The 9,673-nt window shown below is 39.2% G+C and overlaps 1 protein-coding gene and 1 pseudogene across 1 annotated transcript in view; one reads left to right on the top strand and one right to left on the bottom strand.

Moving 5' to 3' along the window:
- GRIN2B (glutamate receptor, ionotropic, N-methyl D-aspartate 2B) overlaps window positions 1-9,673 on the top strand; it is a 692,233-nt gene that overhangs the window by 142,510 nt on the left and 540,050 nt on the right. The window lies entirely within an intron of this gene.
- On the bottom strand, window positions 2,927-3,424 carry LOC102857267 (annotated as a pseudogene).

The raw sequence follows: 9,673 nt of genomic DNA, 5'->3' as shown, positions 1-9,673 counted from the left end.
ACAACTCATCTGGTCTTCGCTCATTAGTGTTCAAGGCCTCAAACCTGTTCCTGAGATGATTCTGAAATTCAGGTGGTATGAAATCAAAGTCATATTTTTCGTTTGTGCCTTAGTTCTCATTTTCTCAGGGTATATTCCAAGCAGTGGAATAGCTGGGTCACATGAAATTTCTATGTTCAGGTTTCTGAGTAGAGGCCAAACTGCCTTCCTGTGTGGTTGTGCCATTTTACAATCCCACCAATAGTGTATAAGAGTTCCTATCTCTCCACAGGACTCTAAAAACAGCATATAATCTGAAACCCACTGTATTCTATCCCTTGCTGTACTATCCCCAACGTCATCAACACACCGTGTGTATAGTCATCATTTATTGGTTTTTTAAAGATGTATTTGAATGAATAAACTATTCATTGTACAAGATTATTTTTAAAATGCCACTTACACATTTTACAAGTAATCTGCAGATATTACATTAATTGGCTACATACTCTATCCTTAATCAATAATGTTTTCCCAACAAGTACCCTGATCCTCAGTAGTCCTTAAGTTGTATCCCTTCCTTTTCTCTTTCATCTTACTCTTGTTGTTGTTATGTGCCATTGAGTTGACTACACTTATATTTATTCTATGAACAATGACTCTGGATCTTGCCTTATTCTGAACCAACCTCAGTCACTTATAAACTAATTTCTATTTATAAGTTATCTTTTTATATAAGTGAATTCATGCTTCAAAAGTTACTTTATGATTAAATTTTTTCATTTCTGCCCATATTGTGTCATGTATCATGACTTCTTTTCTTTTAATGGTTGAATTATATCCCATTTTATGCATGCATGTACCATGTTTTATTTCCACACCATCTATTAATGAACACTTAACATTGTTTCTACCTTTTGGCTATTATTCAGCAATGAACACATGGAGTATAAGTTGCTGTTTGAGTTTTTGCTTTCAAGTCTTTTGTATATACCTCTAGGAGTGGTATATAATAGTTTAAAGCCTACTAAGTACATTAGGGAAATGTTATGTGAGATCTTTATAGGATTTAAGATTATTATAAAATTATTCTTCAATTAAAAGTCTTCATAAACATATTGTCTTTAACAAAGCATATCTATTAATTTCTTGAAGGTAAGAATTGCTATATTTATGCCCCCATAGATTCCAGCCTCCGAATAAGAAACATTTTAGCATCTTAATATGCTATTATTTCTATAAACCATTGAATAGGAAATGAATAGTTTGTAGTTTCCTTTTTTGATTTATTTAATTAAGAGGAATAATTTAGCTTAATTTATTTTGGCATAGAAAATAATCATATTCAATATTTATTGATTCCTAGTAAATATCTGACCCTTTTCACTGGTATACTTGTTCTCAGCAGAGTTGCGTGGGCCAACAGGTGTTACCTCCTGGACATTCATGCCTGTTCTCATTCTAATTTGGATTGAACATAGTTTATATAAGCCATGCCCCAGTTGCTCTAAGATTAAAAACATTTTGACTTGGCTCTGACCCACTAACTTTTCTCAGGTCATAGTATCTTATTGTTTGTTGTTGTTAAGTGCCATTGAGTCGTAGACTACTCATAGCGACTCTATGAATGAAAGACCTGAACACTTGTATAGCTTTCATCCTCTCTCCAGGTTCATAGGGTTTCCGGAGGCAAGCTATTTTGGAAGTGGATGCCACTCCTGCTTCCAAGCTTGTTTTAATTGGGAAGCTCCTCCAAATACTCTTCACCATGGGTAACCATTATCACATTTGACACATTGGTGTCATATAGAGTTCCGCTTCACAGCAACCATGAGTTACCTCTGGACAGCAAGTGTACAAGCCAGGGCTATACAGCCTAGAAGAATTTCTTATTCTACTAAACATTATTCGTTTTTTAAAAAGACTACTTTTCCAGTTTAAGGAATCTGGGTTTTTAACAGAGTTAGAGGCCTACCACAAATTAGTGTCATATGTCAGTTTGACTCATTTGATTGTAGTATTTCAACCTTACTGAATTTTGGGTTGAGTCAGACAGTATTAGATTCCAAGTTTATCTTATTAGCTAATGTGAGCCGAGACAAGTTTTCTCCTCTGTAAAATGAAGAAAATAATCCTTACCTAACTTAGTTGCCTATCTGAGAAAATGAAATTTTTGTCAAGTAATTGTAATGTAGAATGTGACAACGAAGGCTCATTTGTGCACTGCTACTTGTATTTCTTTATACCCAGCATGCAAGATGATCTAGCTATATACAGGAGAGACTAGTAAATGTGCTTCACTGTAATTAAAATACTATCTAGCCTAGAATCAAAGAGGTATATGATCAACTGGAACCTCTGCCATTTATTAGCTGTATGGCCTTTGCCTAGTTGAGTCCTAGATGATTTCATTTTTTTTTTTAAAAAGCTTTGAGTATTAAATGAAAATAGTGTTTAAAAATAATGTAGGATAGTATTTGGCATATAGTGAAGAATTCAATAAGTGGTATTTTTTTTAAAAGAACATTACTACCATTATTATACTCCTTTACTGTACCTTTGAGCTGTGGTATTGGAGAATGGTATTGGATATCTCATGAATTGCCAAAAAAACGAACAGATATGTTTTGAGGAAAAGGAAGATTGAGTGTTCCTCGGAGACACTCTGGTGAAGGATCGCAAAACTTTATCTCACATACTCTGCATGTTGCTAGGAGAGGCTATTTCTTGGAAAGGGACATCATGCCTGACAAGGTGAAAGGTCAACAAAAGATAGGAAGATGCATAAAGAAGTGAATTGACACAGTGACTGCAGCAGTGGACTCAAGTGTGCCAGAGATGATGAAGATGGCACAGGACAGGACAGGGTTCAGATCGGTTTGGTTTTTTTTTTTTTTAAGTTTTTCTGGCTACATGTTTATTCAACACAAAACAGTTCCCTCCAACTTTACTGAGGTGGCTGACCACGTCCACGACCAAATCTGCCTCTAAACTGGAATTCAGTTGCTGACCCAGCCCCAGCCTCGGCTTTCTTGTCGGCACCAGGAGGCACTGCACTCGGTCTGTATGTGTCTCTGTCAGCCTCCTCTCGAGTCAATCTTGCAGGTCGTTCACCTTCCAGACCTTTCGGTCATGGCCTGCCAGTCTCAGGACAGCTGCGGCGCAAGGTGGAAGGAACAATTTCAGGAGGCAGATGAAGGTAATCACGTAGATATTGGATACCCTCGTTGGTAAGGTACCAGTAGAAATGTCTCCAGGTGAACTGTTCCTTCACATAACCTCGTGACTTGAGACTCTGCATGGCCTTCATGACATGAAGGTTGGGCACGTTTTTATCTGCCAGTTCGGGGTGCTTTGGCATGTGGACATCCTTCTTGGCCACCATCACCCCCTCCTTAAAAAGGAGTTCATATATGGCAATCCGGTTCTTCTTGGGCATCAACATCTCGACGTTTGATGTGTCCGGAGCCTAGACTGGAAAGGAGATCTGTTGTTTTTAAGGTCACTATGATTTGGACTCGATTAAACCTAACAGCAGTATCAACAACATTTATTGTGATTTCCCACACACAGATGTGTGCCTTATCTTTTAATGGCTTGTTGCTGTCATTGAAAATGATATTTAAAGACTCGTAGACTGTTGCTTCCAGAAAGCACCTAGATCCTTTCCTGGTGTTGTTGCTCTTAGCTGCCAACTAGTTGACCTGACTCATAGTGACTCATGCTCAACAGAATGAAGCACATTGTTCCTGGGACATCCCTGCAGGTGGTTTTTCAACTGTAATGTTAGAATCCACTGTGTTCTCACCAAGTGCTTTTCTGCAAGCAGATTACTAGGCCTTTCTTCCTAGTCTGTCTTGGTCTGGATGTTCTATTGAAGCCTGTTCTGAGTCACAGAAACCTGACAGACAGTGATGACTTCACACAAATTATATTGGTGAGGAACTGGAATACAAGCATTTTAATAATGTGGTCATTACCTCAGCAGAACAAAACAAAACCACTGCCAACAAATCAGTGAGCTTGTGTTTCTGAGGCTATAAATCTCTTTAAAAGAACATTATTTCATTGTGTTTTAAGGTTCCCATTTGACTGTGTCTAGGCTCTAATGGCCTTGTGGATAAAGAGTTGTACTGCCAACTTAAAGGCGATGGTTTGAATCTACCAGCTACTCTGCAGGAGAAAAAATGGGTAATAATCTCCTGTGTGATGTGTGATCCACAACAAACTTGTAAATCTTCCTGGAAGGAGACTGACCATCTCTCTCCCTTGGGGGCACTGGTGGATCTGAACCATCAGAGATAACACCACCCTTTGGTTTGCAGTACAACACATTACAGACTTACTGTCTTTATATTCTAGAGGCTGAAATGGAGGCCCAGGGATGGTGAGTACCCTGCCCAAGGTTACACAGTTCCTTACCTCCTAGAGTCCATGGCTCCTGATACCATGGACTCTCCATTTACTATAAACTGAAAACAGAGTCAGGACACACAAAGCTTCAGGAGACATTTCTTGGGAAATGATAGGTAAGGAGGTTAATATTTATTTTTTTTGGTTATTATTTTGCTGTATACTATTGAGTAAATGCCTGTCTTTCTTTTTATTTATTTTTTATTATTATTAAATTTTATTAGTTTTAATGAACATTTACAGAGATTTTGGGTTTTCATTCATTCATTGTTGCACTGTTTTCTCTACCCTCCTCCCCAGTTCGTTCTTCTTACCCCCCCGAATGTCTGTTTTAATTGTCCAATTGCCACAGTGCTTGTCAAAGCCAGTTCTGATTAATCTCCTTTGTCAGTGTGTCCTTTGCCATTCCCTATCACTCCTCCCCGAGAGAGACTTCACCCTGATTCATAAGGAAAAGGGGACGGAAGACTTCATAAGCAGTTCCTTACTTCACCTCTACCTTGCATGTGAACTTCCGAGTTGTAAAACAGCCCAGTGGTAGATGGAATTTTCTCCAGGACTTAAGAAGCATAAATGACATAGCTGAGCCTCTACATCTTGTGGTTCCTAACCTCTACACTACAATAGACAAAGTGCTAGTGTACAGGCCTTTTATTATAAGAACCACCTTCCCTCTGTAACTTGATTTGTGCCACTATTAGAACCTCTACTCGGAATATTATTGCTTGTTAATTTTTGACTCATGTACTTTTAACTTGTTAGTTAAATTTGTGTATTCTAGGTTGCAACACCTCCATGATACATCTTCAAGGATATGAACATGTACGGCTAATAATAACAGTGCATCTAAATTCCAAAATCAATCTCCATAATAGTCTATGTGTTTCCTACTGCCAAAGGGGCCCTTTAGAGTAGTGAGAGAAGATCTTCACCCTGAAACCCACAGCGTCCCTTTTCAGCAGGAAGTAGCTAGGAGGTTAATATTTTAATCTGTACTCTTGTCAAATAGAAAAGATTTGGGAGTCTCTGAGCTGATGATCCATCTTCTGATCTCTTTATTACACAGTAGTGTCTCTCTCTTCAGCACCTGCTGATTTTGTAACTTTTGGCTTCATCCATGCAGCAGGCAGGGGCCACCATAGTGGTGGGTGGGGAGTATCTCATTGTGAGTATGCTAGTTCTAATCTTCTGGCAGTCCAGGAGCTATTCAGTACTCTAACTCCACAACTCAAAGGCATCAGTTCTTACTCTGTCATCCTTATTTATTGTCTGTTTCTTGGATGCATAGCAAGTGGTTGCAAAGATCATGGTGTCAATCAGGCACACCTTAGTAAAAAGGGCAGCCAGAGTGCTCCTTGGAGGCAAGCGTGAAATGCCATTTCACATACTTTTGTAAGGTTGCTAGGAGAGCCTATTCCTTGGAAAGGGACATCATGCTTGGAAAGGTGGAGGGAGAGCAAAAGAGAAGAAGAACCTCAGTGAGCTGGGTTTTGACCCAGTAACTGTAGCAATGGGCTCAAGTGTGTCAGAGATAATGAAGAAGGCATTGGACAGGACAGAGTTCAAATCTGTTGTTCAGAGGCTTGTTATAAGCCATACTTGACTCAATGGCACCTGCCCCTACCACCACCCGTTCTGATTTGTTGTTTATAGGGTGGCTATGAGTATTAGTCAATGCAATGGTGCCTAACAACAACAGAGGAGTTGCCCAACCATGGAGTTATTTGGGCAGTTTCTGTAACAAACCTCCAGCTGCACTGGGCTGTGATTTCCCTGCACGAGAGAGGCAAGAGTGTGGCTGACTAAAGTGAGAAGCCCTGGGGAGATAGGCTCAGTGGATGAGAAACCTTTCTAACACATCAGGCATTTCCCCGTGTCCTCGTTCATTTCTTAGGGTTGTTTAAAGGTACCACGTGGAGGATAATGAGGTTTCATTTTAGCACAATAGCGAAGTGTAAGAAAAAGAGACGTTTACATGTTTACAATACTTATAGTAGCATTAGCATTATCATTTGTTATGGGGAAGGTGTGACAGGGGTCTTTCTGGGAACTATAAATCTAGTATCCTCTTTCGTTTTCACAAGAGTTCTGTAAGATATATCTTGCTATCTCCATTTTCCAGACAGGAAAAGAGTGGCTCAGAAAGTTTAAACTTTAAACATAGAAAATTTAAAACTCATTCAAGGTTACTCAGCTTTTTGTGTGTCCAAATCGGGCTAGCCCTGTAAACAGTGCTTGCTTGGTAGTAAAATATTTACTATATAGCTTGACTTGCTCATAAAGTGATTATAGTCCTTATGTTTAGGGACCTGCGGCTCCCTCAGACACATTCTGCATTCTGAACTTTTTCTTTTCAAGGACTTCACTTGTCCACAGAGCTGTGAGGTCATTGTGTGAGTATAATACAATCTCATATGATTTATGGAGATCATTATCATGTGGTTGTACATCATATTCGTTTTGGATACGCAGTTCAATTTCTACAAACACCGCTGCTCCGGATGTAACGACAGCTCTGTTTAAATCTTACTTCTTCTCACGACTTTGTTCGGATTCCTTGCGTTGCCTGCGCTGGTCACTGGTGAGACTGCAGATCTCCTGAAGGACTGGCCCCACGGCTTTGCTCCTTTCACTGGACACCGTATCCTTTTCTTGATTCTATTCCAAATGTCTGCCTTGATCTTTAATTACAATCCTCCGTGGGCTTGTCATAGCAAGCTCATCCTGCACCTTCGCTTTGTCAGCTCTGCATTCTTGTCTCCAGTCTTCCTCACTATTACTCATTTCACTTGGCACGACTTCACTGTTCTCAGTGCAGAGTTTATTGCCAGTTAAAGGAGCCTCTATGTTGATACAACCTCACATTACACTTCACCTCCTTTCTAGAATCACAGTTGGATCCTCTGCTGGCATATGTTGTCTTCTATTTCATTATCAACAATGAGTTTCTGTAACTAAAAAATATTTGTGTATGGGATTTGGCTAAACAATACAGATGTAATATAATAACAAATAATGTGATAAAGGATAATATGATTATGTATATACACATTTGGTAAGAGCCCTTTGGCTATAAGAGTAGTTTTAGTTCTGCCAAAGTGGCTTAAGCCATGATTTAGTAAACTGCTTCAGACAGTAGCACTCTGATGAATAGACACAGAGATTCTTAAGGTAACAGACACATCTTTAGATTCCAAAGTTAGAGGAACTGGCATAACTTGGAATGATAGATCTAAAGATGCACACTCCAGAACTTTTTCTGAGGTCCTCAGATAATAAGCTTAATAAGTCATCTTAAAATCTTTTACATATGTTAATCACAGCAGAGAATTATAAAGCAGAACATAGCCTGTGTACCAGAATAGCAAAATATTTATTATCTAGAGAGTTTACTTTACATTATTCACCCACTTCTTTTGTCAGTTCTCAAGAATTTCTGAAATCCTTGGCCTTTCAAATCTTGCAAAAGGCTATTTGATATTAGAACAAACAAAACAAGCATTGCTTTGGCCTCTACTTTTGGTTGATTCTGATAATTGAGCTATTAGCAACCACCCAGGACAGTTATACACCTATCAAAGAGCTCAGCCGCACATCCCCAACACAGCTTTTGAAGTCCCTTAATTATACAAAATGGTTAAACTTAAAGTGTTCATTCCCAGAGTAGGGTAGGAGATGGGCTTTACTGAAATTTCTTTTCAGCTCCTTGCTGCCATAGATAAATAAACTTGACAGGATAAATTAGTGTAAAACCTCCAAATTGGCAGTCCAGGCACACAGTCTAGTCCCAGGTTTGCCATTGACAAGCAGATGATCCTAAGTGAATGTCTTAGCCTTATAATTACTTTCAAGAGCTCTGATGGTGTAGGCCGTAGAGAATTGCAATTGCTTCTCTAAAAGCAGCTTGACTCCACCATTGACGCTGAGGGAGAAAGATGGGTGGTCTCCTCCAGTGTGATTTACAGCCTTCTGAAAACCAATTAGAGGGTTAACTAAGAGTTGGTTCCAACTTGATGGTGCTGAGCTCGACTTTTGTAATTTCTTTGAGCCCTGGTTTCTTTACTTGTTAAGAGAGAAAGTTGAATTACTGAATCATCCCATATAGCTTTTAGTTGTTCTAATAGTCTTTAATCTTTTTCTATATAATGAAAAATATCTGTTGACAGTATTTACTCACTATGCTGAGTTGTAGTCCACTCGATAGAACATAACAGCAACAACATGCACAAGTAGACAAAAGAGCGTGTCACTCATTCACTCACTCATTGTCTTCAAGTTGGAATTGACTCAGAGCTGACCATTTCGTGTGTTTTCAGAGGCTGTAAATAAATCACAGGAGAGAATATCCCATTTTTATCCCTTCTAGCAACTTGTGGATTTGAACCACTTGCCTTTTGTGGTGATAAACATCTTACCCCCTAGGCCATCCCTTAAATAAGCTTCATAGCTCAAAATTAGATTGTGATTCTCACTTTCCAGAAATTATTCTATTAAAACGAATTCATTATTTGATCCCATTCAGTCAGGAGTAGGGAATATGTGACCCTGGAAAGATTTATAGTAATGTAGTGATAAAGAGATAGGGAATTGCCAGAAGTTCAGGCAGGATTTAGAAGTGGCTAATAGCACCTGGGATATCATTGCTGATGTCAGATGGATCCTGGCTGATAGTAAAGAATACCAGAAGAATATCTATTTGTGCTTTGTTGACTATGCAAAGGCATTTGACTGTGTGGGTCAAGACAAGTTATCACTGACATTGAAAAGAATTGAGATCCCAGAGCACTTCAATGTGCTCACACGGAACCTCTACCTGGATCGGGGTGCTGTTGTGAGAATGGAGCAGGGGAGCACTGCATAGTTTGGAAATGGGAAGGAAGTGTGTCAGGGATGTATTCTCTCTCCATATCTGTTCAATCTGTATGCTAAACAAATAATCCTAGAGGCTGGGTTCTAGAAGAGGAATGTGACATCAAGATTGGAGGGAGACTCATCAATAACCTGTGTTATGCAGATGACACAACCTTGTTTGCTGAAAGTGAGGAGGACTTGGAGCACTTGTTGCAGAAGATCAAGGAATGTAGCCTTTAGTATGGATTGTGTCTTAGTATCAAGAAAACAAAGATTCTTACCACTGGATAATAGGCAGTGTCATAATGGATGGAAAGGAGATTGAAACTGTCAACAGCTTCATCTTGTTTGAATCCACAATTAACACCCTTGGTAGGAGCAGTCAGGAAATGAGACACATTGCACTGGGAAAATCTGCAGTTAGGGACCT

Source organism: Elephantulus edwardii, unplaced genomic scaffold, assembly GCF_000299155.1.
Source record: "Elephantulus edwardii isolate Elephantulus edwardi_28Jun2011 unplaced genomic scaffold, EleEdw1.0 scaffold00067, whole genome shotgun sequence".
Classification (NCBI taxonomy): domain Eukaryota; kingdom Metazoa; phylum Chordata; class Mammalia; order Macroscelidea; family Macroscelididae; genus Elephantulus; species Elephantulus edwardii.
This window is presented reverse-complemented; position numbering and strand designations above follow the sequence as displayed.